Raw genomic sequence first — 15,038 nt, forward strand, 5'->3', positions numbered from 1 at the left:
TTATTTATTTATTTGAGAAAGGGTCTTGTACTGTTTCTAAAAATAAAAAAATATTGAGACTAAGCTTATCCAAAGATCCACAATTTCCTGGTCTTCACTCTGTGGCTTGGTCTCTAAAATGTTCATGGGAAAGAAAGTCCAGTGCCAGTTTCTTTTACATTCACTTCCAGTAGAGAGCCAGGGACTTCAGTTACATTAGCCACTCATTGAACCCAGAGGTCAATTAACAGAGCGGAGATGAGAATGGAAGGAAGGGAGCCACATTCCATTATGTTCATCACGTTCATAAATTCTTTTCTCCTTATGTATGACAATATGACACAATCCACCAGAGCCATGAAGAAAAAGTCAGAACTGACTAAAACAATGTTGACAATTCCTCAACAGTAAAAATCACAACCAAGTCACAAATGGCCAACAGGGAGATGAAAAAAAGTGTTCAACATCACTAATCATCAGGAAAGTGCAAATTAAAACCACTAGGAGATAATATCTCATGCCTGTTAAAAAAAAGCTACATCAAAAAGGATGAAAGACAGCAAGTGTTGTTTAGGTTGTGGGGAAAAAAAAAAAGAGAACCCTTGTACACTGTTAGTGAAAATGTAAATTGGTATAGCCATTATGGAAAAGAGTATGAAAAAATATTAAAAATAGAACTCCCATATGATCCAGCAATTCTACTTCTGGGCATATATCCAAAGGAAATGAAATCAGTATGTCAGAGATACTGCACCCCCATGTTCACTGCAGCATTATCCACAACAGCCAAGACGTGGAAGCAGCCTAAGTGTGCATCAACAGATGAATGAATAAAAAAAAAATGGTATATTTATACAATGGACTGCTAATAAGCCTTAAAAAAAAGAAATCCTATCATTTGTGACAACATGGATGAATCTTATAAACATTATGCTAGTTAAAATAAGACAGGCACAAAAAGACAAATACCACATGGTCTCACTTACATGTGGAATCTAAAAAAGTTGAAATCACAGAAGCAGAAAGTGGAACAGTGGTTACCAGAGGCTGTGCAGTGGGATGACTGAAAAAATGGTGGTCAAAGGATATAAAATTTCAGTCAGACAGGAGGAATAAGTTCAAGAGCTCTACTGTACAATATTGTCACTATAGTTTATATCGTACACTTGAAAACTGCCGAGAGATTTTAAGTGTTCCAACCATAAAAAATAAATGTGTAAGGTAATAGAGATGTTACTTAGTTTAATTTATCCTTTCTACAATGCATACATGTATCAAAACATCATGTTGTACACCATAAATATATACAATTTTTATTTGTCAATTAAAAAAATTAACACACAACAAAGTCAAGAGACATAAACAAAATAAAAGAACCCTGGGAAAATATTTGAGTAATTTTTCAAGAGGTTGTCTCCTTAAAATATACAGAGTTTTCATAAATCAATAAGAAAAAGATTGGCCGGGCACAGTGGCTCACGCCTGTACTCCCAGCACTTTGGGAGGCCGAGGAGGGCAGATCACCTGAGGTCAGGAGTTTGAGACCAGCTCGGCCAACATGGAGAAACCCCAACTCTAATAAAAACATAAAAAATTACCTGGGCATGGTGGTGGATGCCATAATCCCAGTTACTCAAGAGGGTGAGGCAGGAGAATCGCTTGAACCCGGGAGGCGGAGGTTGCAGTGAGCCAAGATTATGCCACCACACTCCAACCTGGGCAATAAGAACGAAACTCCATCTCAAAAAAAAAAAAGAAAAAAGAAAAAGATGAATATCCCAATATAAATACTGGCAAAAGATACAAACAAGTATTTCACAGTAGGAAAAAACATCAACGAATGCTCACAAAATGTATTTGAAAATACACAATCTTACTAATTAAAAATGCAAATTAATATACCCTGACATCATTTTTTGGCTGACTAGAATGATACTAAAACGTGCAATAATAATCAGTGCTGATGGCAAAAATGAGCAGTGGAAGGCCATCTCATCCACTGTTGGTCCTTTCATTCTGACATGCCTCTGCTAGATGCTAGGCTCCTTTGGTGACAAGATATACGCATGGATATGCAGCTTTCTGAACAGTAATCTTGAGACATGTATAATAATCTCTTACTATGAGCTAGGCACAAGTCCAAGCTCTATGTCATGACACAGGTACTGCTGCTATTCCCCACTTTACAGATGAGGAAATGAAGGCACAAAGAGGTTAAGTAACTTGCCTAAGGTTACAGAGCTAGGAAATGGTGAGGCCAGGCTTCAAACTCAAGCCAATGGCTCCAAGGCTCTGTACTTAGCAGCTATGTTCTGCTGTCTCTCCTGCACATATTTTACAGTATGTATACTCGTAGATCCAGCAATTCTTTCAGGAAGTCATCCATTGATATGGTTTGGCTGTGTCTCCACCCAAAATCTCAGCTTGAATTGTAATCCCCATAGTCCCCACAATCCCCACGTGTCAAGGGCAGAACCAGGAAGAGGTAATTGGATTACGGGGGCTGTTTCCCCCATGCTGTTCTCATGATAGTGAATGAGTCTCACAAGATCTGATGGTTTTACAAATGTCTGCCATTTCCCCCGCCTGCACTCATTCTATCTCCTGCCACCCTGTGAAAAGGTGCCTTCCACCATGATTTTAAGTTTCCTGAGGTCTCCCCAGCAATGGGAAACTGTGAGTCAATTAAACCTCTTTTCTTTTCTTTTTTTTTTTTTTGGGGATGGAGTCTCGCTGTGTCGCCCAGGCTGGAGTGTGGTGGCGCGATCTTGGCTCACTGCAAGCTCCGTCTCCTGGGTTCACGCCATTCTTCTGCCTCTGCCTCCTGAGTAGCTGGGACTACAGCACCCACCAACACGCCTGGCTATTTTTTTTTTCTTTGTATTTTTAGTAGAGTGGGGTTTCACCGTGTTAGCCAGGATGGTCTCGATCTCCTGACCTCATGATCCACCTGCCTCGGCCTTCCAAAGTGCTTGGGATTACAGCACTTTGGAAGTGAGCCACTGTGCCTGGCCAAACCTCTTTTCTTTATAAATTACCCAGTTCGAGGTACTCCTTCACAGCAGCATGAGAACAGATTAATACATCCCTTAAAAAAGTAGAGACTTTATATATATAAGAATACTCACTGATGCATTACTTAAAATGGTGGAAAGTGGACATACTATTGAGTGAAAATGCAGATTATATATAGATACACACATATTTTATAAATCTGGAAGGGTATACTTAAATTTGGGGGGAGGAAGGTAAGATTATTGAAGAGCTTTCATTTTTGCTGTACTACCTGAATATTTTATAATCAGGTATCCGAAAAAAAACAAAATATACATTTAAAATTCATATTAAAATGTTTTATTATATGGTAGATTATTATTTTTCAATTTGGAAAGTTTTGTAAACAAATGGCCAAGTTTTGTTGCACTGATTTTCAAGGGCTATTTGAGGGCCATTATTAAGAAAAGAGGCATTACCGTTGAGTACAGTTCTTGAATATCATTTTAGTGTACTGCTAAATCCCATTATGAAGAATTCATGGGCAGTCTGCTGAAAGGTACACTAGCTTATACCACACACAGCGGTACACTAACAAACTGGAGGAACTAATCCCACTAACACCATGAAATGAGACGACTTGAATGCTGGCCCAGTTTTTGATGTTGCAATCCTAACTCCAGGGCTGGACTACCAGTGCTGTGGTAATCCCACTACTGTTTTATACACACATCAGAACCTTCTATTAAAACAGTCTCCCTCCAGGAAACAGTCAAAGAAAGGATCACTCCAGTCCCTATTCTCTTGCATGCAATGATATTTCCTAGTGATAGAAAGGAAAGAGGCAGCGCACTGGCCACTACCCTAGGGATAAGGGCCATAATAGAAAAAAAGAGTTTTCCTCTGGTTTAAGGACAAAAAGAAGTCCCTTTGAATGTATCTCTAAATGTTAAACTGAAAAGAAAAGTATCATTTATTTTACTTTAAAAATACAAGATTTAATAAAAGATTTAAAATGCATCTCCCTTTCATTGTGCTACTCTTGCAAATTATTTGAAGACTGGAATATATCTTTTGTAAACTATAATCTTCCATATATGACCCATCCAGAGGACACCCACAGACATCAGCCTACAAAAGCTACTCTGCAACTTCCAAGCCTGAATCATGAACTCAATTCACCTCCCCCTCACCACCAGAAGCTAAAAAAAATTAGAAGCAGCTAGACAGTGTTAGGTATTTTTAATCCAAACAGGCTCCCCAAGGTATCTATCGAGGTCATCAGTCTCCTATGAGAGGAATGTGAAGCAGTCCCTCAAATTGAGGTCTGACAGCAACCCCAGCCATGGCAGCAGCAGTTCCAGTGCACAAGCTTTGCTCCAAGAGCTTTAGGGTCCTCGGTCTCCAACTCTGCTCCAGTTGATCAGACATTAATGAAGTCATGGTTTCAATACATCAACATGAGCGTTAACCTTTGGACTTTGATCCATTCGTGTGGATAAAGTGAAAATCCAACTGATACAGATTTTTTAAAATATGAAATAAGATACATGAACAATTCTGTAAACTTTAAAGGGTTATAATTATCAAAATAGGAACTGGTTCACTAGTTCATCAGTGAAGAAAAACAACCTGAATTATGGACTATGTCTTCAAAAGACCTTTTAACCTTCAGTATCTAAAATGGAATAAACAATTTAGCTTCCTTTTCTACATTGTAAAAAAGTCTCCATTTTCCTTATTAAACAAGTAACACAAGCCAATTTATTTTTATTTATAATTGGAAAATAACAGAAAAGCAGTGTCATATGACCTAATAGATAGTCTCTGTTAACACTGTGGTATTTTTCCCTCTAGTCTTTTATTCGTACTTATTAGGATCACAGTTAGTTTCCTTCTATTTATTTATTTTTTATTTTTTTGAGATGGAGTTTACTCTTGTTGCCCAGGCTGGAGTGCAATGGCGTGATCTCGGCTCACCACAACCTCTGCCTCCTGGGTTCAAGTGATTCTCCTGCCTCAGCCTGCCAAGTAACTGGGATTACAGGCATGCGCCACCACGCCTGGCTAATTTTGTATTTTTAGTAGAGATGGGGTTTCTCCATGTTGGTCAAGCTGGTCTCGAACTCCCAACCTCAGGTGATACGCCCGCCTCGGCCTCCCAAAGTCCTGGGATTACAGGCGTGAGCCACAGCGCCTGACATTTCCTTTTAAACAAAATTGTAATTAGACTAAAAATTACTATTTCCATCTTGTTATCTTAAGCATTTTCTATGTTGTTGCGCAATCACATGCTATATGTCATTTCATCAGCTGTAACTCAGAATAAGCTGAACATAAAATATATAATGGAATTACTGACAGTTTCATAACAGTCTCTGAAATATTTAGTTAGAGACTAACATATTAAGAATTCTAGGCTTCTAAAAGCTAAACTTAATTTCTGGCAAGCATGACTGGTAATTACAACCAAAAGCCAAATATTGTGGAGTCCTTTTTTTAGACTAAGCAATCTTACCACTCAGAATATATAATCACTGAAACACTTCCAGCATAATGATATCCGTTCAGCTACTGGCAACCATAAATGTCTCTGAAAGCCAGAGAAATGTAAAAATTCTCTAATATGATTTGCGAAGTAAAAGTTATATTTTAAAAAATTGAAAGTATAAAACTGTGGTCATAAATACAATATTCATTCAGAGAAAATCTGTAACCCTATATATTTTCACCTATGAGAAGTAGCTATATAAATCACTATAAAAAATAAAACCAATCCAATAATGAAAAAATGCAATCTGTTCAACAGTCCAAATTCATATAAGCACATCAAAGTATTTTCAAATTCTGTAGAAAATCAAGAGGCAAAATTATTTATATTTTCAAAAATAGATACTTGAGCACCTAATAGTACCAGAAAATAAGAAAATGTTCAGAAAACGAACTGATGGGAGCACAACAAAGGGACACAGGAGTCAGTTCAAAGAGCTCCCAGCAGCTAAAGCTAGAGCAATTTGAGCAACAAAGTAGTATGGGTTCTAATCCAAAGTATAAAATAAATAAGAATTCATATTGATATAAATAAATAAATGGGAGAGAACAGACCACTCTACAGAAGAATGCCAAATAATTTATGTCAATATTGCCTTCTCAAGAAAGTGGAGTCTAGGCCGGGTGTGGTGGCTCACGCCTGTAATCCCAGCACTTTGGGAGGCCAAGGCGGGTGGATCACGAGGTCAGGAGATCGAGACCATCCTGGCTAACACGGTGAAACCCTGTCTCCACTAAAAATACAAAAAATTAGCCGGGCGTGGTGGCGGGCGCCTATAGTCCCAGCTACTCAGGAGGCCGAGGCAGGAGAATGGCGTGAACCCAGGAGGCGGAGCTTGCAGTGAGCCGAGATAGCACCACTGCACTCCAGCCTGGGCGACAGAGCGAGACTCTGTCTCAAAAAAAGAAAAAAAAAAGTAAGAGGAGTCTAACTTCTGGTCCCTTCAGTGTGAGCTGCACACAGTGACTTCCTCCCAAAAAGTAAATTAGGTAGGGAAAAGAGTACTTTTAAGCCTGACAAACACTACCTCAGACAAGGGTTCAAGGCATCAACAGTAATAATTCATGTTGATAGCATGTAGCATTGATATGATGTGGTAAGGATGGTATTTTACCTCTGTGGCCTTAATCCTAAGAACACATAATCCCCAGTTAACCTATGAGAAAAATATACAAACCCAAATTGTAACCCAAATGTCTTACATGCTCTAGAATACCTCACCAGTACGTCTTAAACTTGTCAAGGTCATCAAAAACAAAGAAAGTCTGAAAAACTGCCACAGCTCAGAGGATCCTAAGGTGGCATGATGACTAAATGTAACGTGGTATTGTGGATGGGGTCCTGGACAGAAAAAGGACCCTAAATAAAAACTAAGGAAATTAAAATAAAGTACGGACTTCAGCTAATAATAATGTGTCAATATCGGTTCATTAATTATAACAGATGTACCACACAAATGTAAGATATGGGAACTCTCTGAACTATTTTTGCAACTTTTCTGTAACTCTAAAACTATTCTAGAAATTAAAGCCTATATACAATATGTATTATATATGTACTAGATTAAAATAGACATGTAGATATAGGTAAATAATATAAACACAGACACATCTAAATTACAAGAAGGCAAGGAATTGTTTTGTTCACTCCCTTACACTCCATTGTTAGACCACCTCCTGGCAATTCAATAAATATTTTTGGGAAGAATAAATGTGCATATATGCTTTGTAAAACTGGTTTTATTTCTATAATTCTGCATTATTCCTTTATTTGTATAATTCCATGTACAAAAAAAAAGTTCTAAAGGAAAAGTCTCACCTAATACTGGTCAAGAAATTAGCAAACATTCACAAAACAACCCATTCTACAAACACTGATTATATCTTTACCATAATCCAGAAACTATGCTGAATGCTGGGGACTCAAATAAAAACAGGCCGAGTGCGGTAGCTCACACCTGTAATCCCAGCACCTTAGGAGGCTGAGGTGGGCGGATCACCTGAAGTCAGGACTTCGAGACCAGCCTGGCCAACACAGTGAAACCCCATCTCTACGAAAAATACAAAAATTAGCCAGTCGTGGTGACGGGTGCCTATCCCAGCTACTTGGGAGGCTGAGGCAGGAGAATCGCTTGAACCCAGGAGGCAGAGGTTGCAGTGAGCCAAGATCATGCCACTGCACTTCAGCCTGGGCAACAGAGCAAGACTTTGTCTCTAAATAAATAAATACATGCATATGAAATAAACACTCCAATTGTGAGGGAGGAAGGTGAGAGCCTGGCTGATATACAGATGACAATGATACAAAATGGTTAAGTATGAGGTACAGGCTTTGGGTATCATGAGAGCATGCCAGGAATACTTAACCCTGCACAGGGTGGTAGGTGGCAAAGGATTCCTGAGCAAAGAAAGGCAAACAGGCCCCAAATGACTGAGGTGGAGGGGGATGCAGAAACATTCTGTCACATGGGACACTAAGTGCAGGGCAAAGCATAGTGACAACTGGTGCTTGAAAGGCAAGGAGGCACCAGACCATCAAGTTGGAGGCTTTTTAGAGGAACAATGAGGTGGATATGGTAAGATGGGTGACTTTGATTGATCACATCTCTCTGGAGACATGGGGGCAGGGATTAGGCAGAATGATCAAGTATAAGGTTGTGGGAACAAATCACGCAAAGAAGGTGAATTATTAATCAAACAGTGAGGAGGAGATAGAGCTGACAACTGTTTAGAAGATAATATCGGCAGATTTGGCAACTACTGAGTATTGAATGGCCATGCCTTTTAACTCATTTTCTTTTTCTTTTTTTTTTTTTGAGAAAGGGTCTCACTCAGTCACCCAGGCTGGAGTACAGTGGCGCAATCTCCACTCACTGAAACCTCCGCCTCCCAGGTTCAAGTGATCCTTCCACCTCGGCCTCGCCAGTAGCTGGGACCACAGGCACGCACCACCATGCCGGGCTAATTTTTGTATTTTTTGTAGAGATGGGGTTTCACCACGTTGTCCAGGCTGGTCTTGAACTCCTGGGCTCAAGAGATCTGCCCGCCTCAGTCTCCCAAAGTGCTGGGATTACAGGAGTGAGTGAGCCACCACGCCCAGCCTCTTAACTCATTTTTCCATTTTACCGCTTGCCCCCTTCAAACAACTCCCCCCAGCACAGAGAATATTATGTTTTGAAACATAATCATCCTATTCCCAGTTTAAAACCATCCAGTGGCTTCCCATTACATATTCCAAAGCTACACTCTTTAGTGTGGTCTCCAAAAGACAGAACAATCACATTCCTGCTTTCTTCTTCAACTTCATCCTGTGTTACTTTCCTCCAGCCACATTGCTTTTCTTTCAATTCCTTAAAAATATCAAGCTCCTTCCTGTTTTAGAGCCATTCCTCATGCCTACAAAAATGCTCTTTCTCCTGTTTGTTCCATGGATCTCAACTAAAATCCTTTCAAAAAGATTTTGAAAAGGTCTCTCTCCTACCACTACCAATTACTCTCCACTACAGTATCCTTTCTGTGTATATTTCTTTCTTTGTACTAAGATAGTCTGTATGCACAGTTGATTCTTGTGATTTGTGGTAAATATGTTTTATAAAGTCACTGCAAACACTGAGTAATTGTGTGACAGAGTCACCCTATCTCTAAAGAAAAAGAAAATTCCTGGCGAAGAGAACAGTCAGTATAAAAGTACAAATGTGTCTTAGTGCCCAAACAATATTATCTACTCGAAAGTTAAGATGATAAGTTGGTATAATCAACATTAGTGCTAGAATAGGTTCATCATAAACACCTCCCAGGCTGTAGAAGCAGTAACTTCAACTTGTTCAGTACCTCCCGGAGCTGTCCAAAGAGGATTTCTTTCTTAAAACCCTAAAAAAACAACTTAGATAAATAGAGATACTGCTATGGTTTGAATGTCTGTCCCCTCCAAAACTCATGTTGAAGTTTAATTGCTAGTGTAACAGTATTAACAGCTGGGACCTTTAAGAGCTGATTAGGCCATGCGGGCTCCACCTTCATGGGTGTGACTGGTGCTGTTATTTAAAAATCATGTTTATCCCCATCTTGCTCTCTCTTACCATCTTGCCTTCTGACATGTGATAACACAGCAAGAAGGTCCTTACCAGATGCTAGCATCTTGATATTGACTTCCCAGCCTCCAGAACTGTGAGCAAATAAACTTCTGTTAATTATAAAGTGCCCAGTCTCAGCTGGGCAAGGTGGTTCACATCTGTAATCCTAGCATTTTGGGAGGCTGAGGCGGGTGGATCACTTGAGGCCAGGGGTTTGAGACCAGCCTGGCCAAAGCTCCATCTCCACTAAAAATACAAAAATTAGCTGGGCGTGGTGGTGCACACCTGTAATCCCAGCTACTTGAGAGGCTGAGGCATGGGAATTGCTTGAACCCAGGAGGTGGAGATTGCAGTGAGCCGAGACAGTGCCACTGCACTTCAGTCTGGGCAACAGAGCAAGAATCTGTCTCAAGAAAAAAAAAAATTACCCAGTTTCAAGGTATTCTGTTATAGCAGCACAAACGGACTAAGAGAGACACTAAGACCACTGACAGTCAATGATTGGAATGGGAGAATTCATCAATGGAAATATATCAGAATAAAGAACATAAAGGCCGGGTATGGTGGTTCATGCTTGTAATCCCAGCACTTTGGGAGGCTGAGATGGGAGGATCACTTGAGCCCAGGATTTTGAGACTAGCCTGGCCAAGAAAGTGAGACCCCATCGCTTTAAAAAAAAAAAAAGAAGAAGAAGAAGAAGAAGAACATAAATGAAGCCTTCCAACTTCTTTCACTTCCAAGAACCCTAAAAGCCCCTGAATCCCTTTGTCCTATTCCTCCTCTTCTATGCTCACCCAGATTCAGTAAATTGCGGGTCTGTTCATATTTTGGTTATGCAATGTAATAAGTATGCAAAACAGTAACAATAATCAAGGACACAATGTGGCTTTTCTCATTCAGAGAAAGTAAAATTATGAAATTCTATGAGGACTAGAAAATTACATAAAAAAGAACTAAGTAATAGATTTCCCTTCATATAATAGGTACTAGACAAAATTATTTTTATATATGAATAATTGCAGCAATAAACACCGATAAAGCAGGAGTAATGGCATCATTAGGAATAGCAAAATTATTCAAGCAATGAACAGACCACTGGTGGTCCCCAGAATCAGTCTACTTCCCCATTACTGGGAACATACCATTATGAATAAATGAAAACCGCAGGATATTCTCATTTTCCCAAGATTTGTATGCTTATAGGCAGGTCAAGTGCTATAGATTCCAGGAGAGAATGTATTTCTAGTGTTTATGGTCCTGAGAGGATGGGTAAGGGTGACTGAGAAATCACAGCAAAGGAGAAGACGAAATGTTAAATGTCAACTCAAAGCCAGCAGAGTAAAAACATTCTCTCATTAATCCCTACACAGAACACCTACCTAAACGTTCATTGATGCAACCATCTCTGACACAACAATTAAAGAGTCAACATGTACTAAGCCTTAAATACAATGTGTTATAATCTCCTGTGGAGGGAATTCTGGGGAAATGAAACACATGGCAAGTCTATACAAGGAGATGGAGGTCCAAAGATGGTAAATCAACTGGTTTAGATACAAATGAAAACCTTATCATAAAGACAATGTTCTATATAAAATGATATTAGGTTCTCAGGCCACTCAAAAGAATCTCACTGAGCCTATTCTGCTGAGCAGAAGTATAGAATATTCCCAGATAACACAGCCAACCAGAATTATATTATCATTTCTGTGAGAAAATGCAACCCTAGTTTACCATAGTGATAAGCCTTGACTCCTTTGGAAGCATCAGGGCGCTGCAAACCAGCAACCCCAGGATTCCAGGGCTGCACTAGGGTCATTAAAGACTTGCTAATCCTCTTCTACAGTGGCTAAATTTAAAATAATTAAAATTAAATATAATTAAAAATTCAGTTCCTTACGAAGCCACATTCCAACTGCTTAAGAGCCAGATGGCTAGTGGCTATTACACTGGAAGGTGCAGAAGGAGAACATTCCCATCACTGCAGAAAGATCTCTGGATAACACTGCACTAGTCAGGAAAGAAGAATTCTCACTTTTCTAGAGCATCATAAAAGAAAGCAGCCTATGGTAGCACAACAATGTGAATGAACTTAATGCCACTGAATTGTATACTTTAAAATGGTTAGGATAGTAAATTTTATGTTATATGTATTTTACTACAATTTTTTTAAGGCTGCTTTCTCAGTCACAGTCGCTCCATATTTTCCGAGGTATAGCATAAACTGAAACCGGTCACTAAACTAGACCCCCTTCAAGCGCGGAGCACGCCAAAGCCATGAATTTGTAAATGGCTGTTCAATACACAAAAGAGAGTCAATTCCTACAGTCCAGTTCTACAGCCCACGCTTTGGTTTTCTCAGTTTTCACATGTCCTTGGTTGGGCCTTGGATCCATCCACATTTTATTTCAACAGCACCATAACTAGAACCCCTTCTCAAATCTCATGCACACACAAATCTCTTTCAGAACTGTATTGATCCCTCAGAACTCTTAACGTCTGTGCCACTGGTGGCATTTTGTTGGCTTCTGGGTATGTGGAGATATAGATGGGAAATGGTTAACATTTTAAAAAATAGTTGAAATCAAAAGGAAATAGGATGGGATGAGGGGTGCATGCACACACACACACCATTCTTTAGAAACTCGACTAGAAGGGGTATATTAGTTGGCTAGAAGAGCCACTAAAGCCTTTTGTATATGTGGAGGTGGAGAGAGTAAGCAGGGAGAGTCAGGGGAATGGGAAACTATGGCCCTAAAGTAAGAATAACTCAAAATCTCTACAATGCAGTCTGCAATTGTGCTTCATCACCTACAAACCTAAGTGTTCCCTCAGTTATCAATTCATACTTGAGTCCTGTCTTAAACCATTTCTGGGGTTTGCATATTATGTATATTCTCTACTTGGGGCATATTTGATACATGTGGTAACTTCTGAGAACATAACTCCCCATCGAAACAGTGTCTATCCACCCATGAAGTCAAAGAGTAAAAGCAAGAGATCTGAGTCCAATTCAGGATTATTCTTCCCAGGACTTTCAAAAGCATAAAACAAGGTGAGGAAATTCTAGGCCAGAGACCAGATCTGATAAATGGTTTAAATTTCATTTAATCCAGGACAAATCTAAAACCACATATCTACCGGTTGGTGCTTTATTTATTTATTTATTTATTTATTTAATAAGACACTTTGTCACTCAGGCTGGAGTGCAGTGGCACGATCTCGGTTCACTGCAGCCTTGACCTCCCAGGTTCAAGCAATCCTTTCACCTCAGCCCCACAAGTAGCTGGGACTACAGGTGTACATCAACACGCCCGGCTAATTTTTGTATTTTTTTGTAGAGAAAGGGTTTCACCATGTTGCCCAGGCTGGCTGGTTAGTACTTTAAAATGAACACAACCAATTTCCAGGTAACTGAAAAATCTCAGCATCCTAATGGAACCACCCTCAATCCCTAGCATTTGAATGTAATACCACTTCTCAAACAAGGAATCATAAGTGCAAACAAGAAATCCATTTCTGAGGGGTGGCTGTGAGGATGAGTGCTATGATGGTATCTAGCTGTGCTGTGGGTAGAAATGACATTGCCCAGTTGTCATCGCATAGCCCTGTATCTTGCTAATTCAAGCTACCTACACCTGTTAACTTGAGAGTACTCCCACTATCCATTCTAAAAGCAATCTGGGCCATGTGGATTCAAATTTCTACTTCACCTGCTGTAACCCAAGAGGTAGATGTCAGATGTTAGGGTTGACACAATGGGAATGAGCACCTGCTCTGGTATCCTGGGCTGTTCCAAGGACCCACTGGGGACTGAGCTGAGACCTTCTCAACTAGGACTTTAGAACATTCATCTTGCCCAGCTTTAGTCTCAGGGCTGGGTAAAGGGGCTGAGCTTTTTGACTATAACCAAGGATGGAGCCATAAATAAGTAGATATGGTAAGTGAAAGTAAGGTAATTGGTCCCAACTGGGTCAATGAGGGTCAGGACCCAAGGTCAAAGCAAGCAATGAGAATGATCGCATATATCAAGCCAATCACATCCTTGGAATGAAACCAAGGAGGAGAGAATCATGGCCCCAACAAAGACCCAGGCTAGGCGTATACACCAGATAGATCTATACAGCACAGTGACTGGACAGATATAAAATGTGACTCAGGTGAAAGGAAAGCAGGCCCAGAGCTACTTAGAGGTGGAAGAGATATTAAACAGGACAAGGTGAAACCTGGGTGACTATTGCTGGAGTATTAGGCATAAAGCACTAAAAAAGAGTAAGATCCCTTATCTGAAGCATGAAATACTAGAGGATAGCAAAGGTGGTCTACAGTTTCTTAGGAAAAAGTTCTTTAAGTGGCTGGGCATGGTGGCTCACGCCTATAATCCCAGCACTTTGGGAGGCCGAGGCGGGTGAATCACCTGAGGTCAGGAGTTCGAGACCAGCCTGACCAACAAGGAGAAACCTCGTCTCTACTAAAAATAGAAAATTAGCTGGGCGTGGTGGCACATGCCTGTAATCCCAGCTACTCGGGAGGCTGAGGCAGGGGAATTGCTTGAACCTGGGAGGCAGAGATTGCAGTGAGCCGAGATTGCACCACTGCACTCCAGCCTGGGTAACAAGAGCGAAACTCGTCTCAAAATAAATAAATAAATAAATAAAGTTATTTAAAACCAGAATTCTATGCCCAGCAATGATTATTCAAGTGTGTGGAGAAAAATAAAGACATTTCATTTAAGGGCATATAAGGGCACACAGTAATCAGTCTAATGCACTTTAACAATGGGGATAACAAGAGAATGTATCCTACTGATTTTTTTAAAAAACTAAATTAGAAGAAAAATTCAAGACAGATATAAAAACCAGAATAACAATTAAACCTGAATATGTATTTTTTCAAATACAGAATATATATTCTTTTCCAGTGCCTGCAGAACATTTCTCAAAAGTTATCATGCAATATGCCACAAAGAAAATCTCAAAATTCCAAAGTGCAAAAATCATATAGGCCATATTTATGACTGAAATGCAATAAAACTAAAAATTAACATGATAATCTAAGAGAAAATCTTTAAAAAATATTATTCTAAATAATATAGACTATTCAGAGGGCCTGGCATGGTAGCTCACGCCTGTAATTCTAGCTCTTTGGGAGGCCAACGTGGGAGGGTCACTTGAATTCAGGAGTTTGAGACCAAACTGGGCAACAGAGTGAGAACCTGTCTCTACAAAAAATTTAAAAAATTAGCTGGGCATAGTGGCACACACTTGTGGTCCCAGCTACTCCTTAAGAGGCTGAAGTGGGAGAATCACTTAAGCCCAAAGAGTTTGCAGTTACAGTGAGCTATGATTGCACCACTGCACTCCAGCCTGGGCAGCAGAGCAAGACCTATCTCTTTAAACAACAACAACAACATAGGCTATTTAGAAATACAAGAAACTGACA

General features: G+C 39.8%; 1 protein-coding gene across 5 annotated transcripts in view; it reads right to left on the reverse strand.

Annotated features, from left to right (window-relative positions):
* Window positions 1-15,038, reverse strand: part of KIAA1958 (KIAA1958 ortholog) — a 209,893-nt gene that overhangs the window by 163,828 nt on the left and 31,027 nt on the right. Inside the window, exon 1 of one of the 5 annotated variants that reach the window (XM_055117243.2) lies at window positions 1,578-7,003. The exons of the other annotated variants lie outside the window; for them this stretch is intronic. The gene's annotated coding sequence lies outside the window, so the exon portion shown is untranslated. Of the gene's footprint in view, window positions 1-1,577; window positions 7,004-15,038 lie in introns of those variants that run through there. 5 annotated transcript variants of the gene reach the window in all.

This window comes from Pan paniscus, chromosome 11 (genome assembly GCF_029289425.2).
Source record: "Pan paniscus chromosome 11, NHGRI_mPanPan1-v2.0_pri, whole genome shotgun sequence".
NCBI classification, from domain to species: domain Eukaryota; kingdom Metazoa; phylum Chordata; class Mammalia; order Primates; family Hominidae; genus Pan; species Pan paniscus.